The sequence below is a fragment of the Suricata suricatta genome, chromosome 13 (assembly GCF_006229205.1).
Source record: "Suricata suricatta isolate VVHF042 chromosome 13, meerkat_22Aug2017_6uvM2_HiC, whole genome shotgun sequence".
Lineage (NCBI taxonomy): Eukaryota > Metazoa > Chordata > Mammalia > Carnivora > Herpestidae > Suricata > Suricata suricatta.
This window is the reverse complement of record NC_043712.1, coordinates 78,600,334-78,620,920: the sequence shown is the minus strand read 5'-3', so window position 1 is coordinate 78,620,920 and position 20,587 is coordinate 78,600,334.

Here is a 20,587-nt window from a genome sequence, read left to right as displayed (position 1 = left end):
GTGAAGAGTGGCAGCAGAAGGCATGGTGCCAAGGGGTCCCTTCATTCTTGCCAAACACCCCAGGAGGGGTAGGTTGAAACCCATCCCTTCAGTGTAAAAGTCTGGGGACAGACTGTCCAATGTTATGATAGAGAAAATTTGAAATTCTTTTCGTATTATTTAAAATCTTAATTCAGTGCCAGTGGTCTCTGACATGTCATTCTTCACCTTCAAGTAGTAGGTGTTAGACTTGGTAACGATCTGAGCAGCTTAGATCATCTTCTTCACAGTCTTAAATCATGAAAAGGAATCCTTGGAGTCATTGGGCTAGCCCTGATAAGCCTCCAGTGACTTTATCAACTAGATGGACTATTTGTTTATAAGCTGTATTGTACTTAGAGTATTTCCAACCCAACAACCCTTTTAACTAGATCAACGGAAACTTTGCCATGTTAAGACTTCTGCGAGCTTTTCACTATCAGTAAATGGGAGAGTTGGGGCTAAAGAAACAGGTTTAATTTTTTTCCCAGGATGCTGTGCTGCCTTCTTATCAAGACACCTTGCCTGCTGGATTGTTGGGAACTCTCCCATCAACCGTTGCCGGTCACGTAATGCACTTCGTGCATGAGGGCTCCGACACTGCCGCCCCAATACTTGTACAAGTTCTGCTGTAACAAAAACCCAACAGATTATAGAAGACACAAGTTTATTCTTTTCTTCATGGAGCATAGGCGGTCCAGGATTCCTCACCCAGTTCCCGCTTTGCTGCCTTGCCATCCTCACAAAACTGGGTTCCTTCTCAGAGTCCAAGATGGCTGCCTCAGCTCTTGCCACCATTTGTATCAAAAGGGGTAAGAAGGGAGAAAGGGGTAAGCGGGAGACCCGGTCACCCCTTTTAAGAGCACGATATGCAAGAGGCCTACATGACCTTGGTTCTTGTCCTGAACTTGTCCTGTGGCCTGCAACAGACTGGACTATGCCATCTTTAGCTATGTGGCTATTTACCTAAACTCCAGCCTGTCTGTTCAAAAAGGGAGGGGGACTACCAGGAGACAAGAGTCTGCCACAGACCCGGAGATCACCCTACTGCCCTACAGTGTTTACAGAGAAAAGAGTTGCCAAGTTCCCCATCACGAAATCCAGAGTTACAACAGCCTTAAAGATTACTACGTATCTTTCCACTCTACCCTCATCTGAAATAGCACACCGGTATCCTCTTGCTGTTTTTTTCTCCATAACTTCCCGCTACTTATTGTGTCTTTGGTTTGTTGTTTATCTTCTCAACCAGAATAGGTTCTCTGAAGGCAAAGGCTTTGTCGTGTTGACTGTTACACCCCAGAGCTTACAAAAATGCCCGTCAGTACATCGTAAGTGCTCAGTGATAGTATCATGAACCATTGCCCTTTCTCCCGACACTGATGGATTTGGGCACATTCCATTATTTATATATTCAATCCTCATTTACATTTATAAGCAAAACACTAGCCTGTGTATTTTAAGGGGAAAAAAAAAAAAAGATAAGACCTGCATACAATTCCTCTCTCAACAAACAGCCTAGGGTAGGGATTTGATTCAAGACGGTGATATAGAAAGATCTTGAACTCCCTTCTTCCCAGACACACTGAGTCCATAGCTACATAGGGAACCAGGTCCTCAAGATTACCTCACGCCTGGCTCAGGGACACCAACACATTGGCCAAAAGAGACAACAAGTCAAGAGTAGGAGATGCCGGGACACAGACTGGCCAAAGCCCCCAGCCCCTGTGCAGTGACTTCCAATCAGGATGGAGCTCCAAACCCAGAGCCTCTCTTGCAGTGGTGAAGGGCTCAGCTCAAGCCCATCAGGCACCCCAAGTTTTACAATGTGCGCCTGAGAGACGAGCCCCCAAGACTAACTTTGTAAACCAATGGGGCTCACATTCCCCCCAAGGCCCGCAAGACAAGCGCTCTGAGAACCAGCCGTGCGGGGCCTGTGCTCGCACTCAGCGGCCCCAGGGCCCCGCTCAGACGCAGATGTTTGTGCCTATGCTGTACACTGAGGCTCATCTTATATTAAAGCATCGGCTCAAGAGCCAGCCATCACATTAAACACACCTGCTGGACCCCTCCAGGACCAAGACTGGTGGGTGTCTGTCCTCTCTACACCATCTCTGCCATGACCAGAGCACAGCGACCTCCCAGAAGACTTTGACATGCGTCTGGTGCCCCAGTGTTGGCCGCTGTCACGGAGAGAGATGTCTTGATCACCTGGTTCTGGAGGGCAGGGGACTGTAACAACAGGCTTCCCCCAGAAAGGAACTTCTACCCTTGTCAAGCACCCTGATTTTTGTGGCTGCTGCAGGGAGACCCTTCTAGATCCCTTGGATCTGGTGGCCACCAATGGAGAAACACTTCTTGAATAGCTGCCTCAGCGCAGCAAAAGGCAGCCAATCTAGGATCTCTGTCTTTCTGTGAAGGAGACCTATTAGCTCATTGTGGCCACAGCCTACGGGTCGCGCTTCTAATAAAACACACATCTAGGAGCTAGCTGTCTATAATCCTTTCCAAAGATCTCAGAGAGTGGGTGCTATCTTTACGCTCTCCCTCTGCCCCATTCCAGAGCACTAGTGTGTTTCCCAGAGGAGAGCTTTACTTGTGTCTTGTACTCTGGTTTTTATATCTGGTGGCCTGTTTTTTGTGGTGTCCACCTAAGGCATGTCCCCTGATCTCCCAACTCTGGTGGCCAGGGCAGCTTGCATTTCTGGGTACTGGTACCATATGACTATAACAATCAGGGAGACAGTTTTTGGCAGGATCACATCCCTGGGACACTGTAGAGACAGCAGACCAAGGCATAATCCCAGGGTCTCTGTGAAAGACACCGCTTTGCTTGTCCTGAGCTTTGGCCTAAGGGGCACGTTTCAGGTTTGGCACACATCTAGGGGCCTGTGGAGCTGCTCTCAAAGAACATAGGCTGTGGGTGCCATCTTGGTGCTGTCCCTCTGCCTTACTCCAGCTGGCTAGCATCTCCCAGAAGGGTTTGTACACATTTCTGGAGCCCCCATTTTTCCAACTGCCACCCAGGGGCCACCTCTAGATCTTGCATGTAATCTTGAGTCTATGTATATTTGCACACATTTGAAAGCTGCTACCTGAGGGTCTGGCTCCCCATCGGCCTGAATCCAGGTGCCAAGAACCTCTTCTCTGGGACACTGATGAGTCTTGGTACATCCCCAGCTATTGGGAGCTATTAAAAATATAATAGGCTGCTTGGACAAGCACAAATGTTTGAAAGACAAGAGCTAGGGCAGGATTCAATGACAAGATTTATCTCCTACATGAATTCACTTTCTTAGACTAGGAGAGGTGAATGGCTGCTTCATCTAATGCATAGAAACCAACAGAGAGTCATTATTTTCTTTACTTTTTTTTTTTCTCTTCTTCTTTTGGTGGTGGGGGTGGTTATGTTTAAATGAAGTTGCTTTTACAATACCAAAGACTTAATCATCCATTTCCAACATAAAAGGTAGCTATTTTTTTGCATGGACCTCAAGCATATTGTAGTATAGAGGTGGAATTTAAGGAAAGGTATTAAGCAGGCTGTGTTGTAGCCTATGAACAAGTAATATATTGTATCATTTATCTTGAATGTATCATAGATAAGCTGCTATATAACGATTGCCACTTCAGATAGCTGTGAAATTAGGTGATTAACTAGTTGTTACTTAATCTTCTAATTTCTGTATAAGTCTAATCACATGAAGTTGGTGTTTTGATTTTTTACTTTGCTTTTCTGTTTGGAGTGTCATTGTAACCACTGTATTGTAAATGATGGAAAATAATTGCATATGTTAAAAAAATATGAAACTTTATAAAGTAAAAAAAATAAAATAAAATAAAATTTCAAAAAAAAAAAAAAGAAACCAACAGAGTCAAGCAAAATGAAGCAACAAGAAAGGAGGTTATAAATTAAAGAACAAGATAAAAACTCAGGGGAAAAAAAATAAAATGTAATCAGTAATTTACCCATTCAAGAGTTCAAATTAATAGTCATAAAGATGCTCACTAAACTGGGGAGAAAAATGGATGAACACGGTGAGAAAGAGAACAATGAGATGAACAGTATGAGGAAGTACCAAGTGGAAGTTGTAGAGCTGAAAAATACAGTAACTGAACTAAAATATGCACTAGAGGCATTTAACAAAGGGCTACATGAAGAAGAACAGATCAGTGAACTCAAGGACAAAGGAGTAGAACTCTCCCAACCTGAGCATCAAAAAAAAAAAAAAAAAAAAAAAAAGAAAAAAAGATACCTTAAGACCCTTATAGGGCAACAACAAATAAGTTAATGTTCACATTATTGGAATCCCAGAAGAAGGAGAGAGGAGAAGCCTTATTTTAGAAAAATGATGGCTGAAAATTTTCCTAACCTGGGGAAAGAAAGAAATATCTAGATCCAGGAAATCCAGAGAGTTCCAAATAAGATGAACCCAAAGAGACCCACACTAAGACACATTATAATTAAGATGTCAAAAGTTAAAGAAAGACAAAATCTTCAAAGCCAGCAGGAAAAACAAGTTATGTACAAGAAAGCATTCAGAAGACTAACAGCAGATTTTTTTCAGCAGAAACTTTACAGCTAGAGTAGGGTAGCATGGTATATTCAAAGAACTGAAAGGAAACAAAACCTTCGAAGAATACACGACTCATCAAAGTTATGATTCAGAACTGAAAGTGAGATAAAGAGGCCAGAAAAGCTAAGTCGTTCATCACTATTAAATCAGCCTTACAAGAAATGTTAAGGGACCTCTTTAAAAGCTGAAAGAAAAGGTTCTAATTAGTAACATATAAAATAAATCTCACTAGAAAACTAAATATGAAGGTAGATGTAAGAGTCACCTTGGGAGTCACCAGCAGTGGTGACCGAGCGGCCATTTTGCTGTGGGTCGGAAAAACACCGTGCACTGACGACCCCCACCCCTTGCCTGCAGACCTGGAATGTTCCGCCCCAGTTTGAAAACAGCCAATCTTGGAGCTCCAGCTTCCCGCCACCCTGACAGAGGAGGCAACCTATCCCATCCCGCCACATCCCTAAAGTGCCCTTATTTGGTGGTCTGCCCTCCCAAGACCAGACCGGAAGTCTTTTGCCCATAAAATAACTCGCCCCTCCTGTAGCAGGCGTGACTTCCCTGACTCCCCACTCCAAAGTCACGGAACCTCGCCCGGGAATCACAGATCCCAATAAAGGCCTTCTTGGCTCCATAACTTGGTCTCTTTCTTTCCTCTCATCTCTGCCTCCATCTACTAAATCTTACAGTAGATTAATCACTATTAAAGCTACTACAAAGGTTAAGAAAAAGTAGTAAAAATGACTATGATTACAATAATTAGTTAAGGAATACACAAGATAAAAGGACATAAAATGTGACATTAAAAACATCAGATGTGGGGGAGAGAGTACTTTAGATACATTCAAAGTTAAGTGTTGCCAAATTAAAATAGATAGATTTAAGTTGTTATATATAAGCCTGATGGTAACAAGCAAAAAAAACACAGAGAAAAGAATCTAAACATCCTACTACAGAAAAGTATTAAATAACACAAGAAAGGAGCAAACCAAAAGAAAGGAACAGAGAAACTACAACAGAGCCAGGGAACAATAACAAAATGGAAACAAGTACATACTTATCATTAATCCGTTTAAATGTAAATGGATTAAATTCTACATTCAGTAGACAGAGTGATAGGATGGACTAAACAACAACAGGACCATCTGTATTCTGCCTACAAGGTACTCACTTCAGATGTAGGGATATACAAGACTAGAAGTTAAGAGATGACTAAATATGTTCCATTCAAATAGAAATCAAGAGAGAGCTGGGGTAGCCGTATTTACATTAGACTAAACAGACATTAAAACAAAAACAAAAAGAGAAAAGGAAGAGCACTACATAATGATAAAGTAATCAATTCAATAAAAGGATATAACATTTGTAAATATTTGTGTACCCAACAAAGGGGCATGTATAAGCAATTATTAGATGGAGAAATAGACAGTAATACAGTAATAGCAGGGGACTTTAATACCCAACTTACATGAATGTAGAGATCGTCCGGAAACATTGGCCTTAAACAACACGTTAGGTCAGATAGACTTAACTGATCTATCTAGAATATTCCATCCAAAAGTAACAAAATATGCAATCATCTCAAGTGCCATGGAACATCCTGCAGGATATGTGAGGCTACAAAACAAGACAGGAAGAGGACTAAAATATCAAGCATCTTTTCTGACCACAATGGTATGAAACTACCCACGAGTTACATGAAGCAAACCAGAAAACCCATAAATATGTAAAGATTAAACAACATGATGCTGACCAACAAATGGGTAAAGAAGAAATCAAAAGAGAAATCAAAAAAACACCTTTAGACAAATGAAAATGGAAATATAGCATACTAATATGTATGGAATACAGCAATAAACAGTTCTACTAGGGAAGTTCACAGCAATACATGCCTACCTGAAGAAACAAAGACATCTGATAAGTAACCAACCTTTTTATACCTCCAGGAATTAGAAGAAAAAGATGAAGTCTACAGTTAGAAGGGAAGACTTAAAGATCACAGCAGAAATATAATAACAAAATGGCAAGAAGTACCTATCATTTACTTTATGTCATTTACTAACGTAAATGGACTAAATGTTCCCATCGGAAGATACACAGTGGCAGAATGGACTGGAACACAGCAACGACGACATATCTATATCCTGCCTTCAGGAGATTCTCCTCAAACCTACAGAGATATCCAGACTTAAAGTGAAGGGAAGGAAAACATTTCCCATGCAAGTGGAAGTAGGGGAAAAAGCCAGGGTACCAACACTTCTATTGGACACAATATAGACTATAAAAATAAAGATTATAGCAAAAGACAAAGAACATTACATAATGATAAAAAAAAAATCAACCCAACGAGAGAATAGAATGACTGGAAATATCTACACACCCAACACTGGAGTACCTCAATACAGAAAGCAAACATTAATGGACATAAAGAGAGAAATTGATGGTAATAGCATAATAATAGTGGACTTCAACACCCATTGCAGCAATGGACAGATCGATCATCCAAGCAGAAAAATCAATAAGAAAATAGTGGACACGTTGGACCAGATGAATGTAACATATGCACAGAACATTCCATTCCAAAACAACAAAATACACATTCACGATCTAACCCTACACCTAAAGGAACTAGGAAAAGAACAAGCAAAGCCCAATATAAGAAAGAAAATAACATGGGGTGCCTGGGTGACTCAATCAGTTAAGTGTCCAGCTTCATTCAGCTCAGGTCATAATCTCACCATTTGTGAGTTTGAGCCCCAAGTCAGGCTGAGCTTGGAATCTGCTTCAGATTCTGTGTTTCCCTCTCTCTCCTCCCCTCCCCTGCTCATGCTCAGTCTCTCTCTCAAAAATAAACAAACATTAAAAAAAAAATTTTTTTAAAGAAGGCAAATAAGAAAGATCAAAGCAGAAGTAAAAGACACAGGGACCAAAAAAAAAAAAAAAATCACATCAGTTAAACCAAGAGATGGTTGTTTCAAAGATAAATAAAATTGATAAATATTTAGCCAGACTCATCAAAACAAAAAGAAACAAAAAGACTCAAAATCTGAAACTGACATCACAGAAATATGTAGGATTATCAAAGAGTACAATAGAAAATCATATGCCTACAAACTGGACAGTCGACAAAATGGATAAAGTCCTAGAAAAATAATATTCCAAAGCTGAATCAGGAATGTGAAATCTGAATAAACCAATTACTAGTAATGGAATTGAATTTGTAATTAAAGAGGAGCAGATGGATTCACAAGTGAATTCTACCCAGCATGCTACAAAACTGTCGATATCAGAACAGTATGGTCTTGGCACAAAAATAGACACATTGATTAATAGAACAGAATAGAGAACCTGTAAGTAATCACATAATTATATGGTTAACTAATCTGTAACAAAGGAGGCCAGAGTATGCAATGGGGGAAACAAAGTCTTTTCAATAAATGGTGCTGGGAAAAGTGGACAGAAACATGCAGAAGAATGAAACTGGGCAGCTTTCGAACACCATACACAAAAATAAACTAAAAAATGGATTAAAGACCTAAATGTGATACCTGCAACCATAAAACTGCAAGATAACACAGGCAGTAATTTTTCTGACATCAGCTGTAGCAACATTTTTCTAGATATTTCTCCCAAGGCAATAAAAACAAATGTAAAAATAAACTATTGGGACTATATCAGAACAAAAAGCTTTTGCTCAATGAAGGAAACCATTAACAAAACAAAAAGGCAATCTACTGAACTGGAGAAAGTATTTGCAAATACTTTGAATTTTGTTAAACGCCTTCTCTGCATCTGCTGAGATGATCTTAAGAGTTTTAGCTTTCATTTCGTTTATGTCACATATCACATGGAGCGATTTGCAGATGTTGAACCAACTTTCCATCCCTGGATGAACCCCGACTTGATCACGGTCTATGATCTGTAAAGTATTGATGCGTTAGTAACTAAAACCTGTAGGAATCTTCTACAACTCAACACCGAAACAACAATCCAATTAAAACATGGGCAGAGTGCCTCAGTAGATATTTTTTCTCCAAAGAATATACCAGGTGGCCAACACAGTAAAAGATGCTCAGCCTCACTAGTGATCAGGGACCTGCAAATCAAAACTACCATGAGCAATCGGGGCACACCTGTCAGCATCAATAAAATTTAAAAAACCGTAAGTAACAAGTCCTGGTGAGGGGAGAAAAAGGGAGTCTTCGTGCACTGTTGATGGGGATGGAGAGTGTGCAGACGCTGTGGACCACCAGTATCAAAGTTGCTCAACAAATTAAAAACAGAAATACTGTATGATCCTATGTTTCCACCACTGGGTATTTACCCAAAGAAAACAAAAACACTAATTTGAAAAGACCCATGCACCCCTATATTCATTGCAGTATTATTTATAACAGATAAGATATGGAAGCAATCTGTCGATAGACAAATAGATAAAAGATGGAAGATCTATATATTATACACAATATATGTGCACACAATGAAATATTGCACTGCCGTAAAAAGAGATCATGCTATTTTTGGTAACACAGATGGACCTAGCAGAAAAATAAGTCAGTTAGGGAAAGATACCATATTATTTTAATCCTATGTGGAATCTGAAAGACAAAACAAATGACTAAACAAGCAAAAAGCAGAATCAGATCTATAAATTAACAGAGAACTATGATTGCCAGAGGGAAGGGGTTGGGGGAATGAGCAAAATGGGTAAAGGTAAGTGGGAGATACAGGCTTCTAGTTACGGAGTAAGTCACGAGAATTAGAGGCACAGCATAAGGAATACAGGCCAGGACAGTGTAATAACATTGTATGGCGACAGATGGTAGCTACACTTGTGGTGAGCGTAACATAATGTAGAAACTTGCCAAATCACTATGTTGTAATCTGAAACTAATGTCATATTCTATGTCAACTATCCTTAAATTAGAAAAAAGAGGAAATTAAGCAAAATCAGAAAGATGTTACAACCACAGAAGCACAAAGAATCATGGAGGACTATTATGAACAAATATATGCCAAAAAATTGGACAACCCAGAAGAAATGCCTAAGTTCCTAGAAACATGTAACCTATGACCACATCACGAAGAAATAAAAAACATGAACAGACCAGCACTAGTAATGAGACTGAATCAGCAATCGAAAGCCTGACACACAGAAGACCAAGATGTGATGTCTTCCCCCAGGGAATTCTACCAAACCTTTAAAGAAAAACTTAATACCAATTCTTTTCAAGCTCTCCCAAAAATTGAAAAGGGGGTAATGTTTCCAAATTCATTTCAGGAAACCAGGATTCCATGGACACTGATACCAGACAAGGACACCCCCAGTAAAGAGAATTATCGGCCGATATCCTTGATGAACTCAACACACTCCATTCATCAATATTTTATCTTTAATTTAAAAAAATTTTTAAATTTATTTTTGAGAGGGAGACAGAGACAGAGCATGGGTAAGGGAGAGGCGGGGAGAGAGAGATGGAGACACAGAATCAGAAGCAGCCTCCGGTCTCTGAGCTGTCAGTACAGAACCTGATGGGGGTGGGGTGGGGGGGCAAACTCACTAATGGTGAGATCACGACCTGAGTGGAAGTCAGATGCTTGACTGACTGAGCCACCCAGGCGCCCCCACAAATACTCTAAAGTAGCATATACCGTGATCAAGTGGGGGTTCATCCAGGCATGGAAAGTTGGTTCGACGTCTGCACATCGCCCCATGGACATATGATATAAACAGAATGAAAGATAAAACTCTTATGATCATCTCAACAGATGCAGAGAAAGCGTTTAACAAAATTCCATATCCATTTATGATAAAAACTGTCAACAAGTGGGTATAGATAGGGAATGCCCTTCAATATAACACGGGCCATCTATGGCCAGGTGAAAATCTGAGTTTTTCCTATAAAATCAGGAACAAGGCGAGGATATTTGCTCTTGTCACTTCTATTCAATATGATACTGAAAGTACCGTATTACTAGAGCAATTAGGCAAGAAAAATGAACAACGGCAGACAAATTGGAAAGGAAGAAGTTAAACTACTCAAATATGATATATACAGAAAACCCTAAAGAGTACATGAGAAACTACTAGAATGAATTCAGTAAAGTTGCAGGTTATGAAATCAATACACAATATAAATGATTAATGTGCCATCAGAAAGAGAAACTAAGACAATAATCCATTCATATTTGTTTCAAAAAGCTGAACTACATAGGAATAAATTTAACCGATGTGATCAAAGACTGAAAACTATCAGACATTAATGAAAGAAACTGAAGACTTACAAAAAGAAAAAGATAATCCATGTTCATGTATTAGAAGAATTAACACTGTAAAAATATCCATATTACCCAAAACAATCTTTTAAAACATGTTTATTCATTTATTTTGAGAGACCATGTGTACGAGAGGGCATTTCAGCCAGGCTCCATGCCCAGTGGGGAGCCTGATGTGGGGCTTGATCACACAAACCTGGGATCATGACCTGAGTCAAAATCAAGAGTCAGAAGTTTAACCAATTGAGCCACCTAGGCATCCCAAAATAATCTTCATTCAGTGCAATACCTATCAAGATTCCAAAGGCATTTTCTACAAAATTAAAACAACAATCCTTATGGAACCACCAAAGATGTTCACTCAATAGCCAAAACCACCTTAAGATCAAAGCTGATGTCATCATGCCCCCTTATTTCATGCCGTATCACAAAGCCATAATCATCAAAACAGTATGATAGTGACGTAAAAACACATAAACCAACAGAACAGAAAGCTCAGAAATAAACCCACTGATATATTATCAATTAATTTATGACAAGACAAAGATATATAATGGGAAACATTGGACACCCCCGTGCAAAACAAAGAAACTGGGCCGCTATCTTACACCATACAGAAAAATTACCTCAAGATGGATGAAAGACTTGCATGTTAGACCGGAAACCATAAACACACTCCCAAATAACATAGGCATAGGGGTGCTTTTGACACCAAAAGCAAAAATAAGCAGGTAGAACGGCCTCAAACTAACCATCACCTACACAGCAGCCTGTCCACAAAATGAAAAGGCAGCTTATTGAATGGGAGATGTTTACACATCATTTACCTAATTAGGGGTTAATATCCAAAATATATATGGAATGCATACAACTCAACTTCAAACAACAATTAAAGCAATAAGTTTAAAAAATGGGCCGGAGTTGTGAATCGACATTTTTTCCAAAGACAACATACAGATGGTAAAGAGACGCATGAAAAGGTGCTCTACATCATTAGTCATCAGGGAGTTACAAATCAAAACACCAGTGAGAAATCACCTCACACCTATTAAAATGGCTAGTATCCAAAAAGAGAAGGAATCGAGTGTTGGTGACCATGTGGAGGAAATGGAACACTCATGCACCGTTGACAGGAATGTAGAATACTGCAGCCACAATGACAAACAGTATCGAGGCTCCTCAAAAACTTAAAAATTGAACTATCATATTATTCAGCAATTCCACTTTGAGGTATTTATCCAAAGAAAGTGAAGAAAATGGAAACACTAACTTGGAAAGCTATCTGCATTCCTGTGTTCATTGCAGCGCTATTTACAATAGCTAAGATATTGAAATGACCTCTGTCCATCAACAGAGGAATGGATAAAGAAATTGTATATATACATAATGGACCACTGTTCAGCCTTTAAAAAGAATGAAGTCTTGCCAGTAATGACAACATGAATGGACCTAGATGGCGTTATGCTAAGTGAAAGAAGACTAGGGAAGACAAATACCATGTGATTTCTCTTATGTGTGGAATCTAAAACAAAAAACAGCCTCATGGATATACAGAATGGACTGGTGGTAGCTACGGGGGGGTAGGGGATGGGAAAAATGGGAGAAGAAAGTCAAAACAGGTAAAATAAATTATATATACATGTAAAAGAAACTTGATATATAAGTATACACACACCCTTATTCTTTTAATTCCACCATTGGTGGAATATATATAAGTAAAAGAAACTTGGTCTGTGAAGATGCTTTAAGGTGCACCACAGAGGTATTTTGGAACTCAGTAAGTGGCCTGCAGATTGAACACTATTGGAATTAAAAGGGTATGGCGTCTATCTGAGAAATGGGAAGGCTTCATGAAGATACAGCATTTGGATATTCACTGTGGGCCTTCTAGAAAGGGGAACAGAACAGGCACACAGGCTTTCAAAGGCTGGGGATAGTGATGGAAATATATTCACGTCATTCAAAGTATATGTCCAGTTACAGGTAGCCGATCGAAGACAATCCTGACACACACACTCTCGGGGATTTTGTTTGTAAAAAACTAAGGTGAACACGGATACGAGATTCCCCCACAACCTGTCTATAGGGTACAATGAGCGCCTCAGATTTCTGCCCATCACGATGTTTGTTATGCATCTGTTATAGGTAAGCATAAAACTGCTTATTTACCTTGTTTTCTAATATAGTGAAGTTCTAGCTCTATCACTTTGGGTGATTCGATCATATTTTGCATCAAAGGTTCACTTGTACCAGATGCGATAATATTCCTTCAAATAGACAAACAGCAAGAAATCCTTAGACCAATTTTAGTCCTAAGACTGTTGGGGATGTAAGCTTTTGGAACCATTTCTAAGAGGAAAGCGTCGAGAATCTGCTGGATTCTCACACCCAGCTCATGAAAATAATAGGGAGTATCTGAGCACGTTAGCTAAGCTATTAACCCATCTCGCGAATACCTTTAATTTCTCACTGAGAGCCCATTTCTAACATTCATCATGTTAATTACAAGCTATCAATTTAATAAACAACCAACTCTGACACTCTGTGCTGATTAACAAAGCATCTGTCTGGGTTTAATCAATATACGGATAGGAGACGCACTTTTCATAGTTCCGTCTCTCTGGTGGGGGCTTTCTGTTCAGAATGTTTGAGGGCCTGATTAGGCCAATTGGCTGCGCCGATCATTTAACCTGGCACATGAGATCACTGTCCCAGGGCGTGAACACCTCAAAGGCATTTTATACGTGATGGTGGCCAAAGGCAGTGGTAGAAAGTTGGCTTGGAGGGGTAGGGTGGGGCTAGGTAACAGAATAAGGTATAGAACTTTTTTTACATTGTCTGTTTTTCTTTTTTTCCATCCATCTGTCCTTCTGTTCATCTTTGTCTTTCCTTTTTTTTTTTTTAATTTAAACTCAGGAAAGAAACACAACTAAAACTAAAATCCAGGGTGATTCACTTGACCATCAGACTTGGGGGAAGTAAACAAGGCCGTGTGAGACAGGGATGGAAAGCAGAGAGACGGGGGGGACACATAATGAAGCCTGAGCAGTTACTGTGCTAAGAATAGAAATGGAGAAGTGGAGAGAAAACACATTTCTACATGGAATGTATAAAAATATTGATTCTGCTTCCCATGTGGGTAATGTGTGGTCTTTCACGTATCTCCTTTAATTTTGATAGAAGCTCTAGAAGATGAATGTCATCTCCATTGAAGATGGTGGTTCTGAGATTACACGCACTTGTCCACACCCACGAGCCTAGTGCGATGCCCAAGTTGGGACTCAGAGACCACAGCAGGCACAATGACAAGTACAGAGAATGGCACAATTTTAGAAGCAGGCTTGTCTCTGGTCAAAGATGCACACCCACTGTTGGGGTCGGTGCAAAACTGGTACCTCAGTAGTGAGCGACCGAGCCGTCTCTTCTGAACAAGCATCTCTTCCGGTCCAGCGAGTCCACCTACAGCAACGTGTCCCACCTTCTCTCCAAGTGCAGTTATTTAGAGGAGGGGGAAAAAAGATCGAGCAAGCAGGGGAGGAGCAGAAAGAGAGGGAGACAGAGAATCCCAACCAGGTTCCAGGCTCTGAGTTGTCAGTACAGAGCCCCAAACAAGGCTTGAACTCACAAACCATGAGATCATGGCCTGAGGCCAAAATCAAGAGTTGGAGGTTTAACCAATGGAGCCACCCATGCGCTCCTCTCCGCATGTATTTGTAAGCATTTGTGTGAGTATGACGTTCAATACTGTTTGAAATACCAAGAGATTGGCAACCAGTTAATCAATTAGGATGCAAACATCAATTCAATAGAATTTGGTACACTTGTTAAAAAGAAAGCAGTCGATCTTTATGTACTGATAGCATCAGATCCCCAGCGAAATACTGGGGAGAGCAAAGGGGAGGGAACTTCCACCGTGTGTTTAAAAAGGAAAAAATACACAAACACAGAGCTGCACTGTCCATCAGATGAAGAACGCGAAGAAGCGGACAGTGGTCATCTCTGGGAAGAGCAAGCACGTGAGAACCGAACAGCTAGGTTGGAAAGAAGATTTTTCACCATAGGCTTGTTTGTCTATTTTCAATTACATAACTTACACTACTTACTTTTTAGAGTTTTTTTCTCTTAAAAGAAAAGAAAAAAGTATGGGCTTTGGACTCAAAGAGAATTTGTTTCCACTACTTATCTCTCCATGCAAACATGGTTTAGTTATTTTGTTTTTAATTTAGTGTGACGTCACAGTCCACAGGACAAACAAATGAAAATCTCTTATGAAGCCAACAGTGTAGAACTATATAATCCTTCTTAGTCTTTAAATACACACACACACACACACACACACACACACACACACACTTACATCTTTCTGATTAAAAACACTATTTCACTTTAAAATGTGTATTACAAGATTCATCAGTCCCTGTAAGGTATAGTTACATGATGACTAGTGAGAAGTACTTAAATGTTTGTTTTTTGTTCAGTAAGTGCACATATTTTCCTGTTTGAGCCCCAAAATCATCTTGATTGCCAAGCGCACCCTTCCTGGATAATAGTATATCCGCCCCCCACCATAGGAAAAGGAGCAACGACGTTATTACGTTAACTACTAGAGCTCTCGGGAGTTTGTTTGGTTGAAACAACACAGGTTACCCTGTCTCGAGAGCCCCCGGTACCCTTTACTAAATGGAGGCACGTTATTACTCCTGAGAGTGCGTCATCCAGTGACGTCAGCATGGTCTCTGGGCTTCGCTGATCGTGAGGACACGTGCAAGTCTTAGCCCAAGCGTAAAAGAAAATAGGAGCCATAGTTCATTTTCCAGTCATGTTAAATTTACCAGCTGAGTATTTTATGGCATAAATGTACAGTAGGAGATTTTCAGCAGTGCCTCTGACCTCTTTAGGCCATAATCACTGCAATTGCACACCATGCTCTTTCTCTGTTGACCACAGTCTGCCTGCACAAACTGCCCTGAGAGAGCAGCAGCAGCGAAGGGCCCGTGTGCCAAGTGAGAACAGTCGCATCCACACAAGAAACGTCTCTCCTTGCTGGATGCCTTCTTTGGAAAAGTGTCTATTCATGTCTTCTGCCCATTTATTCATTGGATTATCTGGTTTTTGGGTGTTGAGTTGGATAAGTTCTCTATAGATTTTGGACACTAATGCTTTATTTGCTATGTCGTTTACAAATACCTTCTCCCATCCTTTGGTTGCCTTTTAGTTTTGCTGATTGTTTCCTTCACTCTGCATATCCTTTTTATCTTGATGGGGTCCCAATAGTTCATTTCGGCTTTTGTTTCCCTTGCCTCTGGAGACATGTCTGGGAAGAAGGTCTGCATGTACCCATTACTTTTTACCATGGACTTTTTCATAATGTTTTTTTAAAAAAATCTATTTCAGATCTATAAAATACATAAAAATATAAAAATGTGTTTCATAAAAGGAGATAATGAAGCTAGTCATTTGCCCATGATATAAATTGCAAATATTTTCCTCAATATATTTTTCACTGCTTATAGTGTGGTTTTTGTTTGTTGGTTATTGCTGTCCTAGGTAAGATTTGTTGTTCCCATGTTTTTTTTTTTTAAGATTTGCTTTAGTCAGATTTTTACAAAATTTATGTTTTTTTAATTTATTTTTGGTAGACAGAGACAGCGTGAGCAGGGGAGGGTCAGAGAGAGACACATGCACATAATCTGAAGACAGGATCCAGGCTAGCTGTCAGCACAGAGCCTGACGCGGGGCTCAAACCCACAAACCATGAGATCATGACCTGAGCTAAAGTCAGATGCTTGACCGACTGAGCCACCCAGGTGCCCCTTTAGTCGGATTTCTTAATCCAGGCTTTATGTCATTTTCAGAAAGGCTTTTCCCACTCTTAGATGATATGAATAATTTACTTATTTTTTTTCAGCATTTTAATACTCTTTTTACGTTTAAATCTTTGTAATTGGTTTTGAGGTAAGAATTAGGCAAGAATCGAGCTCCGACATTTAACAAGTCTGTTGCCACACGGTCTTCGTTACCACTGATTCCATGGAAGTCAATGGTCCCCTTTTACTTCCTCAGAATTTACGGTCTCAGAATTACTTCATTTATATTTATATAAATGATTTATATTTCCAGGTGAACTTTAGAATCATTTTGGCATTCTAAAAAGCCTATTGTGATTTTGTTTGATCATGTTATTAGTTTATCAATTAAATAAAAGGACTATCATTTACATAATATTGCCCCTCCTCATCCAAGAGTAAAATAGGTATCCATTTAGTCACATTTCCTGTATTCCACAGAGATTTATGGTTTTCTTCACACAAGTACCACATATGACTTATCCAGTGAAATTTCTAGGCATTGGTTTTGGTGTTACTGTTGCAATGATAAAATACAAAATCTCAAGATAAAAAAAATCATTAGGAAAGGTTTTGTGACCCCACCTCAATTATCAGTCACACACAGACTTCTATTATGAAGCTGATAATGTACACCAAAGCCCACAATCAGAAAAAATAAAATAAACAAACCTCTTATGTGCTAGTCTAGTCTATTCATAAAATTTGGTATGAAGCCATACCCTAGATTGAAATTATTCAAAGCTTTGCAGATACTAAAATATGCTTGAGACACGAATGTTAAGTAACATATAACATACTATCCAAATTGCTGGTATATTTTCAGGTTGATACCTATTGCCATAAAACACATAATTCTTTCTTATGGATGGCTATCGACCTACGTATAACTATTAACTATTTGTTACTATTTAAAAAACTAAAGATTTCTATAGTCTATGAAAAGCCTAAATTAAACCCACAGATCAAGAAGTCTAATGAAACCCTAACACAAGAAACAGGAGAAAAACTATACCAAAGCACACCACAATGAAACTGCTAAAAACCAGTAAGAAATAGAAAAGCTTAAGGCAGCCAGAGGAAGAGGAGGAACAAAGGGAAGATGAACAGCAGATTCCTCAATAGATAGAATATAGGGCAGACGTCAGCAGAATAGGACATTTACAGTATTGACAGGAAAAAACTCAACTTAGAATTCTATGCACAGCAAAAATCTCTTTCAACAACACAGCAAAATAAAGATGTCTTTAGACATACAAAAGCCAAGAGAATTCATTGCCAGCACACCAACACTACAGTAAATGTTAACACAAGTCCTTGTAGCAAAAAACAATCACGTCCGACAGAAATCTTAGTCTACAAAGGGAATAAAAAAAAAATACGAATGAAAGAAGATGGTAACTACATGAGAAAATATATTCATTTTAGCATTATTTAAACCTTTTTAAAAGACAATTGATCACTGAAGCAATAATGGTAATAATGTATCATTGGATTTACAACATATGTAAAAAAGGAAAATGTAGGACAATAGAAAACACAAAGATTGGAAAGTGAGAAATGGAAGATTATTTCTGTACACTAATGTATAGAAGCAGGATAATATTATTTGAAAACAGTATACAGCACTAATTCATCACAGTCTAGAAGCCCTAATTGCTAAAATAAACAAAGATTTGCCACTAATACATGGGGATTAGGATGTGGACAAAATGGGCGAAAGTGGCCAGAAGATACAAACTTCCAGTTCGAGTCAGTCAGTCCTGGGAACATAATGTATAGTGGGGACTCTAGTTAATAATAGCTTATTATACATTTGAAAGCTGCTTAAAGAATAGATCTTACTAGTTCTCATCACAAGAATTATAATTATGGGAGATGGCCTATGCTGAGTAGATTTATTGTGATCATTTTGTAATATATACATGTATCAAATCACTATGCTGTACATCTGAACATAATGTTATGTGTCAATTATCTCTATATTAATATAAAGTATTTATTTTGAGAGAGAGAGAAAGAGAGAACATGTACACTAGCAGGCAAGAGTCAGAGAGAGACAGAGAGAGAATCCCAAGCAGGCTCTGCACTGTCAGCACAGAGCCTGACATGGGGCTCAAACCCACAAACCCAGAGATCAAGATGACCTGAGCCAAAATCAAGAGTCGGATGCTTCATTGAGTCACCCAGGTGCCCCTATATCTCAATTAAAAAAAAAAAGAGTTCAATACCCCTCTCTCAATAAATGGTAAAACATCTAACTAGAAAATCAGTAAAGACACTGACCGGTTGAGCAACCCTATCCCCCAACTGATTCTGTTTGACGTTTATAAACAGGCAGATTAGAATAAGAAAGGTCTCAAGACCTCAAAGTGTAAACCTCCATAAGAAGAGAGGCACTCCTCTCTTCCACATCAGCCTTAACAAATTTTTTAGGTATCTCTCTCCTCAGGCAAGGGAACACTAGCCAAAATAAACAATTAGGACTACATCAAAATAAAAAGCTTTTGCACGGCAAATGAAACCATCAGTAAAACAAAAAGGCAACCTATTGAATGGGAGAAAATATTTGCAAATAATCTATCTACTAAAAGGTTAATATATAAAATACATGAAGAACTCTGACAACTCACCATCAAAACCAAACAATCTAATTAAAGAAAGGGCAGAGGACCTGAACAGACATTTTTCCAAAAAAGATAATATATTTGGCCAACAAGCACATGACAATGTGCTCAACATCACTCATCGTCAGGGAAGTGCAAATCAAAATCACAATGAGGTATCACCTCACACCTGTGAGAATAGCTAGACTGAAGAAGACATTAACAAGTGTTGGTGAGGATGTGGAGAAAAAGGAACGCTTGTGTTCTGTTGGAGGGAATGTGAATTGGTGCAGTCATTATAGCCACTATTTTGTGGAGGTTCCTCCAAAAATTATAAAGAGAAATTCTGTGTGATCCAGCAATCGCACTACATGATATTGACCCCAAAACACTAACATCAATTCAAGAAGATATATGCACCATTAACTTTACAGCGGCATTATCTATAATAGTCAAGACATGGAAGAAACCCCAGTGTCCATCAATAGATGAATGCGTAAAGAAGAGGTAGTGTGTGTATATATATAAGTGTGTGTGTGTGTGTGTGTGTGTGTGTATGGAATAGAATATTACTCAGCCATAAAAAATAGTGATACCATGCTATTTCTACAACCTGGATGGAGCTAGAGGTTATTATGCTAAGTGCAATAAATCAGAGAAAGACATATTATCAGAGAAAATATATTATTTCGCCTTATGTATGTGAAATCTAAAAAGTACAACAAATGAACATAGAAACAAACCAAAAAACAGACTCTTAAATACAGACAACAAACTAATAGTTGCTGAGGCAGCAGTGGGGGCAGTAGGAGGGAGTGAGAAAGTAAGCAAGATCTCAAATGAATGACCTCAGCTTCTACCTTAAGCAGCTAGAGAAAGAGGAGCAAGTCCAAGGTAAGCAGCAGGGAAATAAAAATCAGAATGAAAATAGGTAACAACAGATAAAAATCAATGAAACTAAAGCCAATTGAACTGATTGGGAAAGAATGCAATTCATCAGTTACCAATATCAGGAATGAGAAGAATGATATTACTACAGGTTCCATAGGTATTAAAAAAAATAAGAATATTGTCAACAATTTTATGCCAATAAATTTGACAATTTAGATGAAACAAAAAATTACTTCAAAGACACTAAGTACCAAAGCTTCCCCAGGAAGAAAGATAGGATCTGAATAGCCCTGTATCTTTTAAAGAAATTGAATTAGCAGTTGAAAATTTTCCCATAGAGAGCTCCATGCCCATAGGCAGCACTGATAAATTCTACTAAGTA